The 19,029-nt window shown below is 35.6% G+C and overlaps 1 long non-coding RNA gene across 1 annotated transcript in view; it reads right to left on the bottom strand.

The window, feature by feature from the left end:
• LOC119795369 overlaps nt 1-19,029 on the bottom strand; it is a 105,380-nt gene that overhangs the window by 66,038 nt on the left and 20,313 nt on the right. Inside the window, exon 2 of the long non-coding RNA XR_005282319.1 lies at nt 1,299-1,417. This is a non-coding gene — a long non-coding RNA (uncharacterized LOC119795369). The remainder of the gene's footprint in view (nt 1-1,298; nt 1,418-19,029) is intronic.

The following is a 19,029-nucleotide window of genomic DNA, read 5'->3' as shown; positions in this document are numbered from 1 at the left end:
CTGGGAAACAGTGCGATAATTTAATAGCCAGTTAAATAAAACAATACACATGTATCGGTCACATCATTAAATCAAATGCTGTGTATCCCAGTGCCCTGGCATAATTATATGAAGGAAAAATGACAGAAAATGACATCTCCTGAAAATTTGAGCGAGCGTGTAGTGATTTCACCGGAGCGGCAGTGGCAACGAACATCCTCCTGAGCGGGGAGTGGGAACTGTGTGGTGCTCCGCTCCATTCACATTCTCTGCTCGGGAGCTCAGTCCTGATGAACTTTTATTGCTGTGTGGTAAAGATAGATCTTTGCACCTGTATCACCGGGTTGCACAGCAACAATACAGCTGTTGTGAGGATGGCTCTGTAGAGGGTGGTTAGAGCTGCAGAGAGGATTGAAGGGGGTACCCTTACATCCATCTGGGATTTCTACCCATCAAATTGCAGGGGGAGGGTACTCTGCCTCATGAAGGACTCCACCTAACCTGCACACAGAGTGTTCCAGCCTCTCCCCTCCTGCAGACGGCTGAGGAGCATCCACAGCAAAACCTCCAAGCTCAGAAACCCTTTCTACTATGTAGCTGTTGGACTGCTGAACTCAAGCTGCACTTGATTCAGCTTCATCCCTTTCTCTAGTTTTCTTAAATATTATAATTATTATACTGGAAGATGATTCAAAATTTCTCACAAAAAAACCCATAAAAATGTGAGATGGTATGGCAATAAAAGAATCCTTGAAATCTCAAAAAAGAAAATACACCCAAATAGCATCCACGAGTATGAAGCAGCAGTAGATTTTCAAGGCTAAAATTGAATAATTTGTAAATAGGAATCATAGGCTTCATAAATCTAGTATTTGTGGCAGAAGGACAAATGAAAGTCACTGTACAAAAACAAAAAACAAAAAGAACCCTTAGAAGGTTTTCCTATAGAGTCCATAAAAGGGACACAGCTATTGATGTAGGTATTGCCGCCAGAAAAAAACAAAACAAAAAAAAAAAAATAGATAAACTGAAGAGGATGAAGATACCAGTTTGGGCCTCCAAAATATGTCATTGTTAACAGTAGTACATCACGTTTTAAGCTAAATTACACTCATAATAGTATTTTTGTGATATAGCTATATGAACTTTGATTTATAGAAAAAAGTTAAATGATAATTCGCAGTCATCATCGGTGTCAGACATACAATAACCACACAATTACACAGACTGATGGACACAGACAAATCATGAAAATGGAACACAGTGAACTTTATTCATAAGAGGACATGCCAGTTTGAAAATAACATCAAATATCTTACCTGGGGCTAAAGGAGCTTCTTCGGCCTGAGCCAGCAGAACCATCATTAAGATGGGGGTGGTCCCCAACCAAGCGCCACGCATTACGGTGCTCACTATGCTGGCATCACTTTGTGTAAAACTAGGAAATAAAAAACAAGAAAATTGTTAAGGAATTGGTTGGGAAAATCTTTACAGTTTCCTAAAGTTTTATATAATATTTAATTAATTCAACACCACATACATTCACTCACCATTTCTAAAAAATGCAGGATTAATTAATCATGGCATAGTTAGAATTCATTCAGACTATATTGCTTTATATTATAGAAACTGGATAAGGCTAAGGCTTTGTTCAAACAGCAAGTTTTGATGCTCAGTCCTGATTTTTTCCCCAAATCAGACCTTTTTAGCAGGGTCGCTTAAAATCTTACAATTACTTGTGCGATGGTACGATCTGAAGGGTTGAGGTGTTAGAAGCAAAAAGCAGCGGGAAAATGTAGATGACACACAGTTGCACAATGTTTATAGATTAAATGAAGGATGTCACTATCAGTGGAACTGATAAATAAAGCTTTGAAAAAAAAACAAGCCAACACTTGGAGAGCACAGTAAATTTTGCCCAAAATAGTAACTCACACCTACAGAGAATATAATCTTGATCATTGACAAATTTAAAATAACTGTTCAATGACATGAGGCGCACCTCAGATAAATTTTTTTCCATAAAATCCGTTTCTAAGATTTTAATTGATCCTGCTAACAAACCAACAATGTTCCATTTTCTTGTGTTTTTGTTTTCATATAAAGACCTTGAGACCTTTCGAGCCCGATGCTGAGGCTGTCAATAGTCACTGCTACCACCCACTAGTTTAGTGGAGAACTGCTTGTTCCATCCAATATCCCTATCTCACAATGTTAGAGCACCTTTAAAAAATATTGTATCCTGATTATGATTTGGACCATCACCATATTAATAGATTGGCATGAGGGACATCTCAGATAAATCTTTCACTAAAATCCGGCCATAACTTTTCATATTATCTTGTACACAGAGACACAGACACACAAACTCTCCTAAAAACGAAAAAAAAAAAAAAGTATCTATTGATCTCACATTGGAGAAATGCACCTCAGCATTTAACCCATCCCTTTGGGGAACAGTGGGCTGTCATCGTGGGGCCCCAGGGAGCAATCGGGGGTTAAGGGTCTTGCTCAGAGAGCCAGAGTGACAGTCTGTGGGAATGGGTTTTGAACTCCCAACCTCAGGATTCTAAGCTCTATGTCCTAACCAGAGGCGGCCACTCCCCAAACATAACCTCCTTGGCAGAGGTAAAAAGTATAATAGCAGATTCTAGCGTCTTACTTTTAATCTCTTGAATGATGGGATCTGACAGTATCATGGGAAGGTATGAAAAACAGGGCCCAGCTGTTAACAACCACCACTTAATAAGTAATCAGCGATGCTGCTGCTGTAAAGAAGTTGGTGTGAATGGATGTGAAAAGATCTGACATGACATGAAAAAGTCAGACATGACTTACAGAAAAGATTGGATTTAGTTCAGATGTTCCTGCTGTGTTGACGTTTGAAATAGCTGCAGTAAGTATTCCTTTTTTTTTCTTCAAGGAAGCATTTATACATGACTTTTTGATGAGTTTACTGATACTTGAATTACAGAGAATATGTGTGAGGTTGTATTTGTCGGTGAAAGTATATATTTTATAGATAGCGAGTTCTAAGTCATCCAACATTCCTAACTTATTAATGTTATTAAAACTGTCTGAGTTTTTATGGCTAAAAGTGGTCTTGACACATATTTCAGCCATTGGTGACTCTTACAATCCTTTACTCATACAAAGTTGTTCTGCATGTAAAAGCCTTTTATATTAATCATTGAGTGGAATTCACTGGAATAAAGAGGAGATTCAAACCAAAACTGAGACTATTTCATGACACCAAAAGAAAAAAAACAAGTTGAAATGCAATGATAGAAAAAATGCAAACCTGACTGACAGTGAAATAAAGTATATTTTTTAAAAGTCCCATAACTACAGAGTTAGGACATGCACATATCATATGTTAACAATATTCAAGTTACATCAACTCTTTAGAAATAATTAATACAGGTTTTTCTTTTTTAGTCGGGCCATAGGTATCAGCATTTATGGACATCTTTCACTTATATCGCTACAATGAAATAATTAGGTTGAATATTTCTGTCTTAACTATATTTCTTTTATTTGTTTGGCTAAGCTCAATTTCTTCCAAAATACACATCATCTGCTTTGATAGAAATAGGCCTGCTACTCCACCAGACAGATTGAAGCATTAGACAAGTGCACACAACAAATGCCTCTTAAACCGATATCAGACAAGAGAGACAAAAGCCTTAGAGTTCAGTAGTGTGTGTAAGACAGAGACACCATGCCGTCATCACCTGCACACAGTGAAAGAGACCGTCTGTAGCGGAGAAATAAATAGGAGGATTCTCTGGATCACCCATCTGTGGAGCAACCTGTTCACCTGTTTGATTACATCTAGAAGGCCCAACAGCCCCGGCACCTATATGTCTAGCATTTTCATTCTTTTCAGACTCCCCCTCAAACACAACTGTGGAATGTGATTTTCTTCTTTGCAGCATTTTCCTGAGGCATGACACACTGCTACAATTGGCTATGCTTCACCTCAAATAAGATGGACTTTTTTTGTTGTGAATTCCAAGGCAGCAAAACAATGACTGTCTACATTAGTCTTCCATCGAGACAGATGAAGAACAGTTAATATGGTTCCTTCAGAGCTAAAAGACCAACACATGCAGTGATTAAATGAAATAAAGGATTATTTGGCAGCAGAGCTGGTTCTTATCACAGGCTACATTGTCATGTGTCTGACATCGACTGTAGGGGGGCACTGCTGAATCAATTACAGGTGAAAAAGAAATCCAGATTGGAATAAATAACAGGAACAATGTGCTAACTGTTGCCCTTTATGCTCCGTGTTGAAATATAAACAACCTGATCGTCTGTGTTTTCCCACCTTGTGATGGATCTCCCTTTCCTCTGCCATCAATCAAATATGCATAAATGAGAGGAAATGAGGGGTCATGAATTTTTTAATATAACTGTTTCATGTAATTTCAGTGTGTTTTCTAGTAGTTTTTCTGTGTTTGTTTCCTCCACTTTCTCTTGCATCTCTGCTGTCCCTCTTCTGACCAAATATGTAGATGCTTGATGTGAACAATTGGACTATTTGAGGTGCAACAATCAATGTACATTAAAAACACATAGTTTTAGAATTATTACGAGTTCAGATATATAAAATCACATTGATTATATTTGTTTTATTTTTTTATGATAATGATAATAATTAATAATAATATATTTGATTTATCAGATCTTTCAATAAAACAAAAATACTTTGCAAGGTTATAGAAAGCTTTATATGGCGCAGGAGGAGCTTAAAGTCAATCTCTGGCTTTATGGAGCCAGTGAAGGTGTTTTAGGTGGGGTGTTGTACAGTTCTTTAAAATGTAACTTATACTTTGACTTTTAAAGAGGTCACTTATGTCTCTTTTTTTCAGACATTCTGGCTGCAAGTCTAATAACCAAACACATACACTTACATTACACCAATTCATAACAACCCTTCTAGATTACATGACCCAAGAGAAAAAAATGTCTTTTACAGATCCACGTTTCTCTCTAAGACCGTAACCCCTGGACTGTTTAAGATATCTAAAAACTTCAAAAAGTACCAGAAAGCAGAGATAAAGGCTTGAGACCCTACAGTTTTAATTACAGTATCGCGTAGGACTTCAGCAGTGCAGTGACCATTCAATAAAAGACCCTATTCAGGGGCGCATCAGGTATTTGTAAAATGAGCTTCAGTTTGTGCAGCAGTTTTCCGCTTGGCCCTAGTGCTCGACAAGTGTCGGTTTACCATAGCATAAAATTGTTTTTTAACAGTAAAATGTACACGGGATCAAAACCGACTTTTGTTTTCTTCATGCTGTTGTTTCTTTGTGTTTTGATTCTTAGTATATTCTTGTTTTTTCTTTTCTTCATACTTTTTACTTTTTTACTTTAAATCTCTGCTTTCCTGTCATTTTCCTGTGTTTTTCTTCTTTTTTTAATTCACAGTTGAACTCCATTTTTGGTAATTATTTCTCTCCCCTATGTATCCCTGCTTTCCTTGGTTGCTCTAAATTCTTCCTTCATTAACTCAAAAGCATCCAATAGCTATGTTTACATTCACAAAATCTCCAAAAAAGATTAAAATGTATTCAGATTGAAAAACAAAAAATAATCAGACTGTAAAAGTTTACATGGACATAAGTAATCAGAAATAAAATGAGTGATCAAAATAAAAAAGTGGCATGAAAATTAGAATGCAATTTGAAAGAATGAAAATTCTGATAACATTTGGCGAGAGCAACTAGCCACTTTAGAAATACATCACGTTGCCACGGGGTGCACACAAGTACCCAGGTAAGTTTGCCTCCATCACAATTAGTTCATTGTGTTAAGCATTTACATGCATGGCAATCAGATTGTCAGTCAACATAAATCAAACCTCTCAGTTGGATTACAGTGTCTTTTTTTTCCAAATTTGATCAGAATTTTTTGAGTCATCTATCCATGTAAACATAGCTGTCATCCCTCCTTTCTCCAAACAAAATATAAGCTCCCTGGCTCTTGTGTTTCACAGCTGGATTCTTCTATTGCACCCTTGCCAAAGCATAATCTCTTGTACCTTTCTGTGAGTTTTTCTTTGGGTATTATTAAACCATGATATTCATACATATAAATTGTTTTCTAAAAACCAAAACATTTATAATTTTCCCTTTTAATTCATGGGACCTTAAGAGTGAACAAGATGTAATATATGTCACTTAATGAGTCACAAAGATAACACCATATTCCATTATTATTATTAATTGAAGGGTGTTCTCTTTTACTTTCTATATATATCTCAGGACATTGTGGTGGTGGACAAAAAGCAGAGGAAAGCCATTGTGGTTGACATAGCAATACCGAGTGACTGCAACATCAGGAAGAGAGAACATGAAAAACTAGAGAAATACCAGGGGCTCAGAGAAGAGCTGGATAAAAAACCTGGAAAGTCAAGGCATCAGTGGTACCCATGGTGATTGGGGCACTCGGGGCAGTGAGCCCCCAAACTTGAGGAATGGTTACAGCATATCTCTGGAAATACATCAGACATCTCAGTCCAGAAGAGTGCAGTTCTAGGAACAGCAAAGATACTGCACAGAACCCACAAGTTCCCAGGCCTCTGGTAGAGGACCCGAGCTTGGAGGAAAAAAGGGGGAAAGACCGACCATTATGGGTGAGGAAGAGTTTTTTTAAATATATATATAATTATTCGGGGGGTGGTGGGGGGTGGGGGGGTTATTAGGGTTGTAATAAAACTTTAAATTATATATTTTTTTTCTTTTTTGGGAGAGTAGAGCTGGTTCTCCTAAACATCAAGAGGAGCCAGCTGAGGAGACTCAGACACCTTTTTTTTGAGGCCCCGAGACGCCTCCCACATGAGGTGTTCCAAGAACTTCCACTGAGATAAAGCCTAGAGGATGAACAAGGTGTTTCTCAGCAGGCATGGGAGCACCTCAGGCTTTTCCAAGAGGAGTTGTAAGACGTGTCTGAGGTGAGGGATGTCTAGAAGATTCTGCTTAGACAGCTACCCTAGGGACCTGGTACCGATTAAAGCAAAGACAATGAGTATGAATGCAAGACATTTTTTGTTTTGTTATGTAGGTATTCTTCAGAATTGTAGCAGATTAAATAAATGGAATGCTTTTTTTTGTCCTTGTTAGGAAAAGAAGTGTTCAAAACTACACGTGTTGTTCAGAACTTTAATTAACAGGATAAACTAATAGTAATAAATAAAAACTCTATACTGTAGTTGGTTGTTGTAAAACTAAAAAAAAACAGAAATGTTCAGGGCCTATGAAAACTTTAAAAAAGTACTTTTATGACTGAATCCAGTTCAGTATTTCTTTCATCTTGTCCACTTCCTTGTTTTAATAGTATTGCTAGAAAAATAAGATATTCTAATACCAATTAGCATTTTCCTATACTTTTGTGTAAAGATACACAGCTGACACATTATCACTATTTTCGTTTTGCATTTCAAAATTAGGAGAGCTGTTGGAAAAGGCCCAATCAGAGCTCAAGTGCGGGGATCTCATTGCTGTTAATTTGTACCTTAGGTGTCACAGCACAGTTTAAGAATCATCTGCTGCATTTGCACAATTTACATGCAATGATGATATGGATCTTTCTAGGTAATGCCTGGTAAAGAGGTCCCAGTTGATATATTATAAAATTCTAAGCCATTAATTTGAATGACTATCCTGGAGAAGCAGTGAATTAAGTGTCACCCTTTCCCTGGTGACTATTTCAATTGAACATTGCAGTGTTCTTTTTGGGCTAATCTGATAAACACCCAACAATTAATCAAGACCTAGATGAGATAAGTGAGCAAAAGGGTCTTTGGCTTGGAAATTTGGGTTACATGGCAGTGATATTGCCATTTCAGCCCTAGTGTGGAGCTAAACCATAGAATGCCATTTTATCCATGAACAAAGTCACTAGAGTTAGGAGATTTGTCCTTACCCTCCCTGCTAGAAACCACAAACACTTTTATGAAGATGTCTCAAGAATCCAATCAATGACTACATTCTCTGTCCTCATCATTAAGCTCGCTTACGTCAAAACAAAGGAGACATTTTACACCACTTGTTTTATCTGAGTTTACTACTAATTCAGTTCGAGGGTACTGAAAGGCTCTCATTGTGTCTCCTAATCTGACTCAGAGTCCGCTGAATGGATTCAAGCCAATTAATCAGACAGTGACATGAAGCACTGCTCCTGGCTCAGTGACCAATTCACACAATCGACTATCAGCACAACAGACACTGTCCAGAAATTGATTTCTGAACACCTAGTAACCCAGGGCAATGGCATTCAGAATCTCTGTTTTTTTCATAGTGACTTTTCAACATGGCCCAGCTTTTAAATTCAATGTAAAATAGAATAGTGTTTGGGATGTTACATCTTGCATCCAATGTAATTTTTCTCTCTCAGTATTTGAGCTTAGTGGTTCTTATTTATCACTGCTGAATTCTTCCATAACATCTTTTTTCTGCCACAGCTGTTTCCAAAAGGTCTCCTAAGGATAAAACTCACCTGGGCTAATTGAAAGTAAACAGTGGTTACACAATGATCTAAAGTTGATGCTCATTTAGAAAACTGCCCAATTAAATGGTCTGCTGCTACCAAATCCGATGCAGATAATCCAACACAGGCTGATGGCTTAGTATTAAGATGTCCATACTTCACTAGTGCTACTGAAATGCACTGCACTTTATTGTAGTCCCTACTTAAGGTTATGCAGCAAAATATTTTTATTAAATTTATAAAGACAGTCATTTAAAGATACAGACGTAAGCTTATCTATTCTATTAAGAAACATAACTATTTCACTCAATATGCTTGTGTTATGCCATAGCCATTGTTAAATATTCACATGGATGGAATATTGAAAATTGTTGGGGATGAAATGTAGTTTTGCTTTTCCGCTGCAAGACATTCCCCAAAGAAGGGGTTTTAAAAGACATCCTTACACCCCCTGACAACTCTGCTATACATCTCACTTCCTCTTTTTTGTGGACCTGAAGGCGGTTGCATTGGGAAGATCATTTAAATGTCTGTCCATGCAGGCAGAGTGACCACATTCTTCAAACTCTCTTCAAAGTTAAGTTTTCTTTTTTTTTTGATGGATTTTATTATTTTAGTAAATAATGTTTAACTTACTTTTCAAATTTGCATTGGGACTGCACTGAACAAAATTCAACTGATCTAAATTAGTTTAAAGGCTTATTTGATCCAAACCCTACATCTTAAATATAAAATCTATGCTGAACTCTGATATTATTGCATTAATTTATTAATAATATTTGAATTATTTCAATTGTTTCATAGTACATTGTAGCAATTTCGTTTTAGTTGAGTTTTACTAGCTTAGTTAAGAGTGTTAAACCACAGTTTGAATTGGATTTTTATGTTGTTGTTGTTGTTGTTGTTGGAAAAACTTCTTATATTTTTTGTGAATTAGTTCCAAGTTAACTTTTAGACTATTTGTATAGATAGATCGCTAGAATAATACTTTCATCTATTTTCCTAACAAACAGCCAGTTGGCCATGTCCTTACACAACAACACAACATTCTGACAGTTTTTTGATTCAATTTTGAATAAGATAAAGTTACAACACTTACTAAACAAAATCACTGTCAAATTGTGCCAAACAATATTCCATTTCGAAGGAGATCTAAAATATTTTCCTTTTTGAATATTCTCCAAAAATAGTGCAGGGAACTAGTTTCTATTTGACTAATGTTGTGTTCCTAATGTCAATATCTATATCATGTAGGTTTATGATAAAATCATTTTACAAAGTTGACCTTTTTTTCCTGATGAAGAATAATTTTTTATTTGATCCATATGCTAAATTACTGCACTGGAATTAGAGTCACATAAAGGAAAGTTAATTGCAGTTCTTATTACCTATGAGGCCTCTATTCTACTCACTAGAGCATTGCTTTGTTTCTTCTTTGCTCTCTATCCCTGATGCAAACTGCATAGTCTTATAAGCAATATGTAAGGCCATATAGGCAGAGCTTTTCATGAGGCATATAGGAGAAGGAGAAGGAGGAGAAATTGAGATTGCCTGATGCGTTCAATCAGTTCATACACTTCAGTAGGTATCCTTACAAACATGTTGGACTTGTGGTGTTGAAAGTTGGATAGATTAATGAAATCTGCTATCCAAAAATGTTCTCAGAAATATATATATATATATATACTTCTAAATGGGTCTGAAAAGGAACATTTGCTGTAGACTTTTTCCTGCTAATATTGGTTTTATAAAAGAAAGATATTTAGTTAACTTTTAATTCCGGGATGGTTTGTAAATGCTTGGTCAGCAGCAGAAGTCTAGACAGGATGTAAAGGGTGTTCCAAATTTGCTACAAAACTAAAACTTTCGGTTAAAAAATCTACAATTAAAATAAGAAGAGACAGAACAATGAATCTTTCTGTGATCTCTGTGAAAGGTGGGTGGCATTTGACTGAAATGTGCTTCCCTGTTTGTTCACATCCTAAATCTTGTGCCCTTCCAACCCTCGAAAACAATCACCTAGACTCTAACAGAAAACTACAGTGATATTCAGATACAAAGAAGTAAAAAAAAAAAAAAAATCTCTTTGCATTAAGATACCCGGCAGTTGAGGTTCATAACAGCATATGCATCATACTCCACAGGGAAGACAAGCCTGACTGCTTTATCATCTGTACTATGACACGGGTTGGTAAGCTTAATTGTTTTTAATGGCGTAAAGTTTTGTCTATATTTTTTGGTTTGAGATAATAAGAAATTTCTGAAATGTAACCTAAAGAAAAGGTTTCTTCCCCCACTTTATGGAAGAAGACAGTGTGAAACATGTTTTTTGTATCTTTATTTGCTACCATAGAACATATAGTAAATAACTAAAGACAAAAAGGAAATGGCCATAGTATACCTTCTGTCATAATCATCATCATATTATAGCAAAAGGAATACTTTTATGAATATGTTTGCAAGATAGTGTAAAGCAAATAAACAGAGAAAATTTACTACTACAATACAACATAATATTAGAGTTAATAAAATATCTGATGTAATTGTGAGGGTGATGTCTTCAGAAACGGATTATCTTCATATGAACATCATAAGTGCTAAAATAAAAGCTGATTGTGTATTAGTGAACAAGCCAAGTGCATGGCTAGCAGCTGCTTTGCGCTGGCGGTGATGGATTAGGCCGTAACCTGTATGTTTGACCTGTCTACAATGACTGCTCAAGTAGATACAGACCCATGTGCTTCTCATTAAGATGTCATAGCTGACAGTTTCTGATTTAAAACTTCCCCAGCCTGAATAAAAGGCACAATTTCATCCATTTAAATTAAATACCTGATATTTTGAGGTTTTTAAATACTATTATAAACACGACTCCCAACTCTGATCAATACAACACAAATTTTTCCTTCATGTAACAACTCAAAAACATTTTACAAATGAATGGACTTTTATATATTAAAATCCAATATATTCCATTATAAATAACATTGGAAATTAATTTTATTATTCAGAACTGTTTAGAATAAGCATGACTTAAAATCTATGTGCATTTCAAATAAGCATTCTGAGAGCACTATAAAGCTAACATTAGCAGTCCAAAATTTCCTACAAATCTGAGGTTTTTACATCAAGCTCAAATTCTGAAGTGTCTGAGCCATTTTTTTCCTGGGTGGGCTTCATTTGGAAGGCTTACAACACAATTTGTCTGCAGTGATTGGGTCTGCCTGAGCGGGAACAAAGGCTGACCGCCTGGCTACTGTGTCCTTTTGTGTCCCATATGCCAGAAGTCTGCCATGCATTCAAAACAGCAACTGCCAAGAGCACAACAGTCATTATCAGCTGTGGAATCGCTGTCATTATCCTGCTGCAATCATAACTCTAATTACAAAAGTTGCTTTGTAAGCAGGTAGATTATGCAATGTTAATTACTCATGCACAATGGGGCAAGCACATGTTCAAATGCCATTTGCCGTTGTACCCGGCACAAAAGCTTTACTCATTTTAACAGTCAGCCAAATGCAGACCAAGCAGGTCCCTTGAAAGCTGGTTTTACGCTTTAATACAGCATCACTGGTCATTACTAATATTTCATAAGCAAAAAGTGAGATATGTAACCTTAATATGTTAAATTACACTGCCTTCTGAAGTATTCGTATCCCTGGAACTATTCCACATTTTGCCACACAATCACAAACTAAACTTTTGTGATGTTAATACCACCAGTATTACTCATTAATTAGCACTATCAATATCCCCATTATCTGATCATCATCCCAGCGCCTTCTGAAGAAAGAAAGACCACAGAACAATGCTGCCACCACCATGGGGATGGTGTGTTCAGGCCAGTGTACAGTACAGTACAGTGTTGGATTTCCAGCAAATATTGCTGTCATTATCTTTGATAACATCTGAACAGAGCATCTTCTTCCACATATGTAATTTTGTTGGTTGGACTGGCAAGTTCTCTGTCATAGGCTCAAAGCTTAGGATATTGTAGCCTGTCTGTTTTAAGCTACCCCACCATTTTTTCCATGTGCTGTATCCTGTGCCTCCCCTATTTGAATGCTTCTTGTTAGCAAATGTGCTCTATCAAAGCTCTGCTGTGTTCATAGAGCATCTATATTTTTACTGTGATTAAAATGCACCTCAATACTACAGTCTTTAAACAAACAAAAATCCTAATACAGTAATTAATAGTAGGCTTAAGGTCACTCAATATATTTTTTCTCCTGATATAATGCCCACATTTTTCATTATGAATATATTTACCATAGATGCTGATAAAAAAAAAAGCTTTTTTCATAAAGTCTTGCTTGAAAGCACAGTTACAGGATAAACATAACCATAAAGACATCATAAAAATAAGTATTAAATGGGACTATGCTTCACTGTTCATTTATTCTTTTACTTTAATCTTCATAAGACTGCACTTTACAAACTCACTTTCCCAAATTAAATCCGTAGAATATTAGCTCCACATCACTATATTTTTGTGCCCTCACAGAACCATCTATTTGCAACACAACATGGTCTGCCAACTTGTAAAAAGCTGAAACCACAGAGCAATAAAAAGTGACATCAGCAATGGGAAAGTTAATAGTGTGTTTCAGATGCACTTTTTGGGGGACAGAAGAGATGGAACTTTCAGTCACTGTAAGTGACAGTGGACGGTAATATCCTTCCGCCTCCCATATGGCCTCATAAATTTTGACCTGCTCTGTGTTATTACTTATAAATGGATCAAGGCTTCCACTGGGGCTGCGTGAACCTTTTGTGCATCCGTTGCCTTTACAGTTTCTATAAAGATCATAGTAAGAGATTGTTTTCCGTCCTTAAATGTGATGTCTAATTGCAGTCAGACAGCAGTTTCCAGTTCTGTGCTATAAGATTTTCAAACTTAGTTATGTGAGCTTTAAGACTTCACAAGCCTTCTGCTCACTTTGTAGAGCTAAATAGCACAGCTGTCAGAAAACGCCTGCAGGTGAATAAACAGAATTTACAACCATACAGCAGACAACATGACTGTGGGAGTAGGTTTGAAATTGGGTCAGTAGCACATCATCAGCTGTCTTTTCCATGCTAAACATTTTGCGTCTTGTGTAAATCTGGATTACTTCTTAGAGTACAACTAGTGTATTATAATAGTCTCTGTATCTATATAAGGAAAGTGACAAATATGTGTTAAAAGTCATATGCATAGATATGACCTAATCAAAATCACATTTATGACAGCACAAAAATCCATTTTATGAGGTTTATTTAAAAAAAAAAAAGACTTTAAGGATCTTAAATATTCCAAAAATAAAGAAAAATCCAGGTTTGGACAGCAGTATAAAATACTGTAGATTTTTCCTATTTTTGGGGAAAATGTTCACACTCATTTAAAGCCAGCATTGATTTCTAAAAATGAGCCCAAAAAAAAAATTAGACAAAATAAAGATTTTTTTGTGCAGAGGTGATAAACGCAAGTGAGGAATAAGAGATCCATTCAAGTGAAATACGGCAACAGACAGAAAATGTTACAAAAGCAATATTTGAGCAACCACATGATCGATCCAGTGTTAATAGCAGAGACAAGCTGATCGCAGTGAGGAACCACCCACAGAAACTCTAAAAAGATCAACATTTTGCAAAGCAAAACACTCCTTTATCAAATATTGATTTGTGACATGTTTTTAGAGAAAAACCTGAAAGTCACAAAAAAAGACATTTCTTTTTTCCAGCAGTTAACTTCTAACTCAATTATTTATAACAGCTTTGACAAGCCCAGCTCACGCAACAATATTATACAGTAGCATAGAGCATAACATTATCACTAAGGAAAGGCTAAGTTAATAATCTGATCATCTCAATTTTATTTTTTGATGGGTTGAAAAAACCTACGTAGGAATTAGTATTACCTCTTGTCGTCAAAGTGACAAGGGCCAGATTATCGCTGAAATGCAACTCCCATTACATTCCTGATTTGCAACGGTTAATAGCCATTAAAAGAAATGCAAGAGAGAAAAATGGGACTTTGTGTCAGCATCATGGGCAGTAAGAGCTTGTTGATGCAAATGAAAAGTATCACTCATCAACAGATGAGCTTCAGTTGCGAAAAATGCTGTGTGGGTAGAAATGGGACAGCGTACACACTGTACTTCAATTTATTGTGCATAGAAACAAACCATTTAAGGTGTCCATGCTGACTGATGTGAGTTGTTTTTAATGTATAGGTTGTTCTTTAGGTCTTCATTATTTATATATTATACACTTTACATCATTGTGGTCTATTTGCTGTATGTCAGCATGATGTTAATGTTATAGAAGGCTCAAAAGATGGAATGCAAACTTGTATATAAAAACATTGACACACATTTTAACTGTTTGTGTTAGAAGTCTTTTCTTTAAAAGAAGTTTAATTTATTTAGTGAAGTAACTCATGTTGAGTACCGTAGGCAAAACCTTTACGGAAGTAATGATAACTCATAATGATGAAAGTAAAAACTATCATGCAGTAACACTACTCCTAAAAGTAGATTTAAAGATAATCAATTCAGTGTAACTGAATACATTGAAACAGTTACTGTACTTCCCTGCTCTGATTGAAATTATGACCAAATGAAACTGGCACTTTCATACTCTTTATTTTTTATATCCCAGTTGGCTCAAATATTGAATTATGACCCTTATTGCGGTTTAATTCTTTATACAGAATTTCTCTGTCAAATGGTAAATCAGCTGACTTAGTTTTGACTTTTCCACCTTACCATTCAAAACCCTTTACACTATAGCCACATTTACCCAGTCACTCTGTCAAACACTCATATTCTTATACCAAAAGGAAAAGGGAGGAAACTTTAGGTTCGTTAAACTGGGGCACATAAACTAGTGAAAGTAGGAAGCTGGAATTAAACCTACAACTATGGGAATGGAAGACAACTACTCCTCCCCTGCAGGGAAACAGGAGCACTTATTTGGACCACTTTCATTCAGTTTAGATTCATTTCAATAAAATGTGATATATTATTATTGTCTTGGCTTTTGATATTCTATGCATATTTTGGTATACTTTTTTTTTTCATTTTCTTCCTGGTGGCATTGAGTCATTTATATATTTTTTAATATTTGAGACTTGCAGGATTTTAAAACATCCAGAAGAAAGATTGCAAGTTACAGCCAAAAAAAATATTTTAACGAGACTCCATAAAAAGAGCGTTATTACTTTAGGTGGAAAAAAATGTGCATGACTTTTAAATCTTATTTATTGAAACAGGTCCCTGGAAACATTAAACATTTTAAATAGTTTAACAAATATAAAGACCACAAAAAAAAAACTTTTTTTAGGTGACAAACTGTGCTTGTTTCTCATTTCAGATCTGATATATGAAATAACCCACTGCTTCTTCACCCTACTAACATTCAGACCATGGGCCGTAACAAACCATCACGGTAGATTTCCATGCTCCACATCACAACAGCCAAAGATCAAATGTGTGATCTGAGAAATGAAAACCATAAAGAAGATAAACTGCAGCAGCGATCACTGCAGAGAAGGAGAGAGTGAGAGAGAAAACAGGTAGATAATGAAAACACAGCGGGTTTGAAGTGTCTTGTTACTGACAGACAGAAGCACTGGTCCTGAACATGTCTGTGGTTCAACAAGCCTCCAACACGGCAAACCCTTCTCCTTGGGACTGTCAGCCTTCAGCAGAGCACATCATCTCTCCATGAGGATTTCATCACATTATCCTAAGCCGGCTGAACAGATAGCAGCAACTGCAGCTGCAGCAGCTATAGCTTATGATCCACAGACAGACTCACAATCACCAATTAGAGCTATCACACACACTGTAATTAGCAAGAGCCCCTGATTTCAGCATGTGTAAAATGTATTCCTATTATCCAGATAACAAATAAGCACATTCATCTAATTACCTAGCATAGCACATGAGCTTAATTAAAGTTAATACATTATGATACTCCAAAATCCAGAGATTACAATGCTGCAAGGTTCCAGTTAATTAGAGTATTCATACATTGCAAACCTGAGATCCTAGTGTTCATCTCCCACAGCCAATTAAAATCCATGGTCAAAACGAGGAAAAAAGTTTCTGTATCTCTTCAAATTTCTCTGCAAGAATGCAAATGTGATAAATAAATTAATAATCCTGCAAACATGCAAAAATCAAATCTCCTTAGTTTCTTTTTAACACATCATGATCGCAGCAGCGAAATCAAGTCCAAATACTCCCATAAAGTGTTTTTGAAACAGACTTCACACCTACAAGCTTCAAAAAGGTTGTTTAAATACCAAATTGGCCGGTTGCATAAAAAAATGATTGGCAGGTAGTTTTTATAAATAATGTGAGGTAAATATGAAAGGAATGGAGCTATTGGAGGTGTAACACAAAATAAATAGTTACAATATGTAAGAATATCTTAAATTACAGTATACTCTTTATTGTATTATCAGTCAAATTTCAAATGACAAAGCACACTCAGCAGGTAAAAAATAACATTTATTCAATAAGCCTTAAGAAAACACAAAAGAAGAAGGTCTGTCTCTGAATGTGCATATTTGTTTGAAATAAGCTTACTTTTACTATGTGAAGTTATTTACAATGGACAGAGTAGCCAGAAAGTGTACTCAAGTTAAAGTCCTGATACTTTAGAATATTTTTTTTCAAGTAAAAGTAAAGAGTAAAATGTTGTAAAACTGCTCCTAAAAGTACCTTTTTTCTTTTTCAAATAGATACTCAAGTAAACGTAAGTATTTACCACCCATCTATTGATAGTGTAGTGCCGACACCGTAAACAAAGTCTACCTTCTCTGTTCATGGAGGGATGATGTATGGCAGAATCTTACAGTTAAGATGAGGTGCCTCATCTTATCTCTACAGGGCAGCAACCTCAGTTTTAGCTTAGATCTGGCTGTGACAGTTCTAAAACTTTGTTCAGGCTTCAGAATGTGTCTTTCCTTGGACAGGCTTTTTCAGTTTTGCCCTACTGAAGTACTACTCTGGTCTGAGTGACAAATAAAGCTATTCTGAAAAAGTGATTTTGAAAGGCTTTAAAGCATCAAACTGTATATGACCTTTAACATTATTATCAAGGTGTAATTCAGAAGTAACGTTACAAGGGCTCTAGATGTGTACCTGATGTTCGGCTATCCAATAATTCAGTTCTACAGATAATCTGACAGTTACTAACCAATAAATGTCATTTATATATAGGGAGAGAAATGTTATATTATTATATATGACCTTTCATTGGTAATATTGCTTACTTGTGCAAAAGAAAGTAACTGACATTCTCCAAGAGGAGGGTGAGCTTCTGGCCGTTGTATCCGAGCAGTAAAACTGAATTTACAGATTACGTTAGCTCTAAATTACACTCTGAATTACAAAGAATATATCAGTGTTTTCACTGTACTTATACAATTCAAGGGTTTCACTTTTTGTGCTGAATTATTTATTTTTTTATTTTTCACTTATAATTTACTGAAATACACCTCTGTAAATTACAATTAAATTTGTATTAAATGCAGCAAAAACAAAGATTTAGACAGAAAACTAGAAACTAATCTATCTGTGGGATTTGATTGTATTGTCTTTTTGAAGTTCCTTGAAATGATGTTAATTGGGGCTATATAAATACATTTACTTGAATTGAACTGATTTGTAATCCGGAAATGTTTTTTCCTTATTAAGTACTACAGCTGTCTTGATAATTTGGCTTTTATGTGTGTAATGTGAGATTTCCAGCATATTTGTTTATCAATAATTTCCCTCAGAAATGTAATTTCAATGACCCTTTGTGACTTAGTAATTCTGTACAAAAAATAATGAAAGTGGTTTTGCTATAATTTAATGGTTATTTTTTCCAAACTTAATTATAATTATTTTTTACATATTTGTTGCAAAATAAGAAAAGAATTATTAAACAAAACAATGTTTTGAGCTTTAATTCATTGTTAAAGGCAATCATTCTTTTGCCAGTTTTTAGCATTTCAGTTTTATAAAACACTGCTTTTTAAAATGAGCTTTTTATTTTTTATTTTTGATGTTTTAAATAAACGCAAATCTAGCATAATCAACAATTATCTCAACTGTGACAACCTAGCTTTAAAAACTGTGTTGGTCATTTACTAGGTCTTTGCTAACAGGAGATTTTTTCTGCAACACAACAGCTTTACTGAGCACTGCAAGTCTCTTTTTCTACCACAATCTCTTTTTTACTTTAGAAATGTGCAACAGGACTGATTTTATGCAAAATTCTAATACAAGAGAATTAAGTGAGAGGAGGTCAGTACTCCAAGCCAGTGCATTTTCACCACCATTCTAATACCTGATCCAGAGGGATGCAGTGTTTCCATTAATAATCTAGACATCCTTTGGTTCCAAGAAGAGACTCTTAACAGTTTCTATAAAAAAAATCTGAACTGCCTTCAACACCTCTGACCCATTCTTGACATTTTATCTAGTGCAAGTTACTCAGTCATTTTTCAGTCCAATTCACAGTAATCTGGTCAGGACATGTGCACTCTTTACCCTATGTACTTTATTTCCAGGA

The sequence above is a fragment of the Cyprinodon tularosa genome, unplaced genomic scaffold (assembly GCF_016077235.1).
Source record: "Cyprinodon tularosa strain WSP-4 unplaced genomic scaffold, ASM1607723v1 ctg51, whole genome shotgun sequence".
NCBI classification, from domain to species: domain Eukaryota; kingdom Metazoa; phylum Chordata; class Actinopteri; order Cyprinodontiformes; family Cyprinodontidae; genus Cyprinodon; species Cyprinodon tularosa.
Note: the sequence above shows the minus strand (reverse complement) of the source record. Positions and strands in the feature narration are given on the sequence as shown.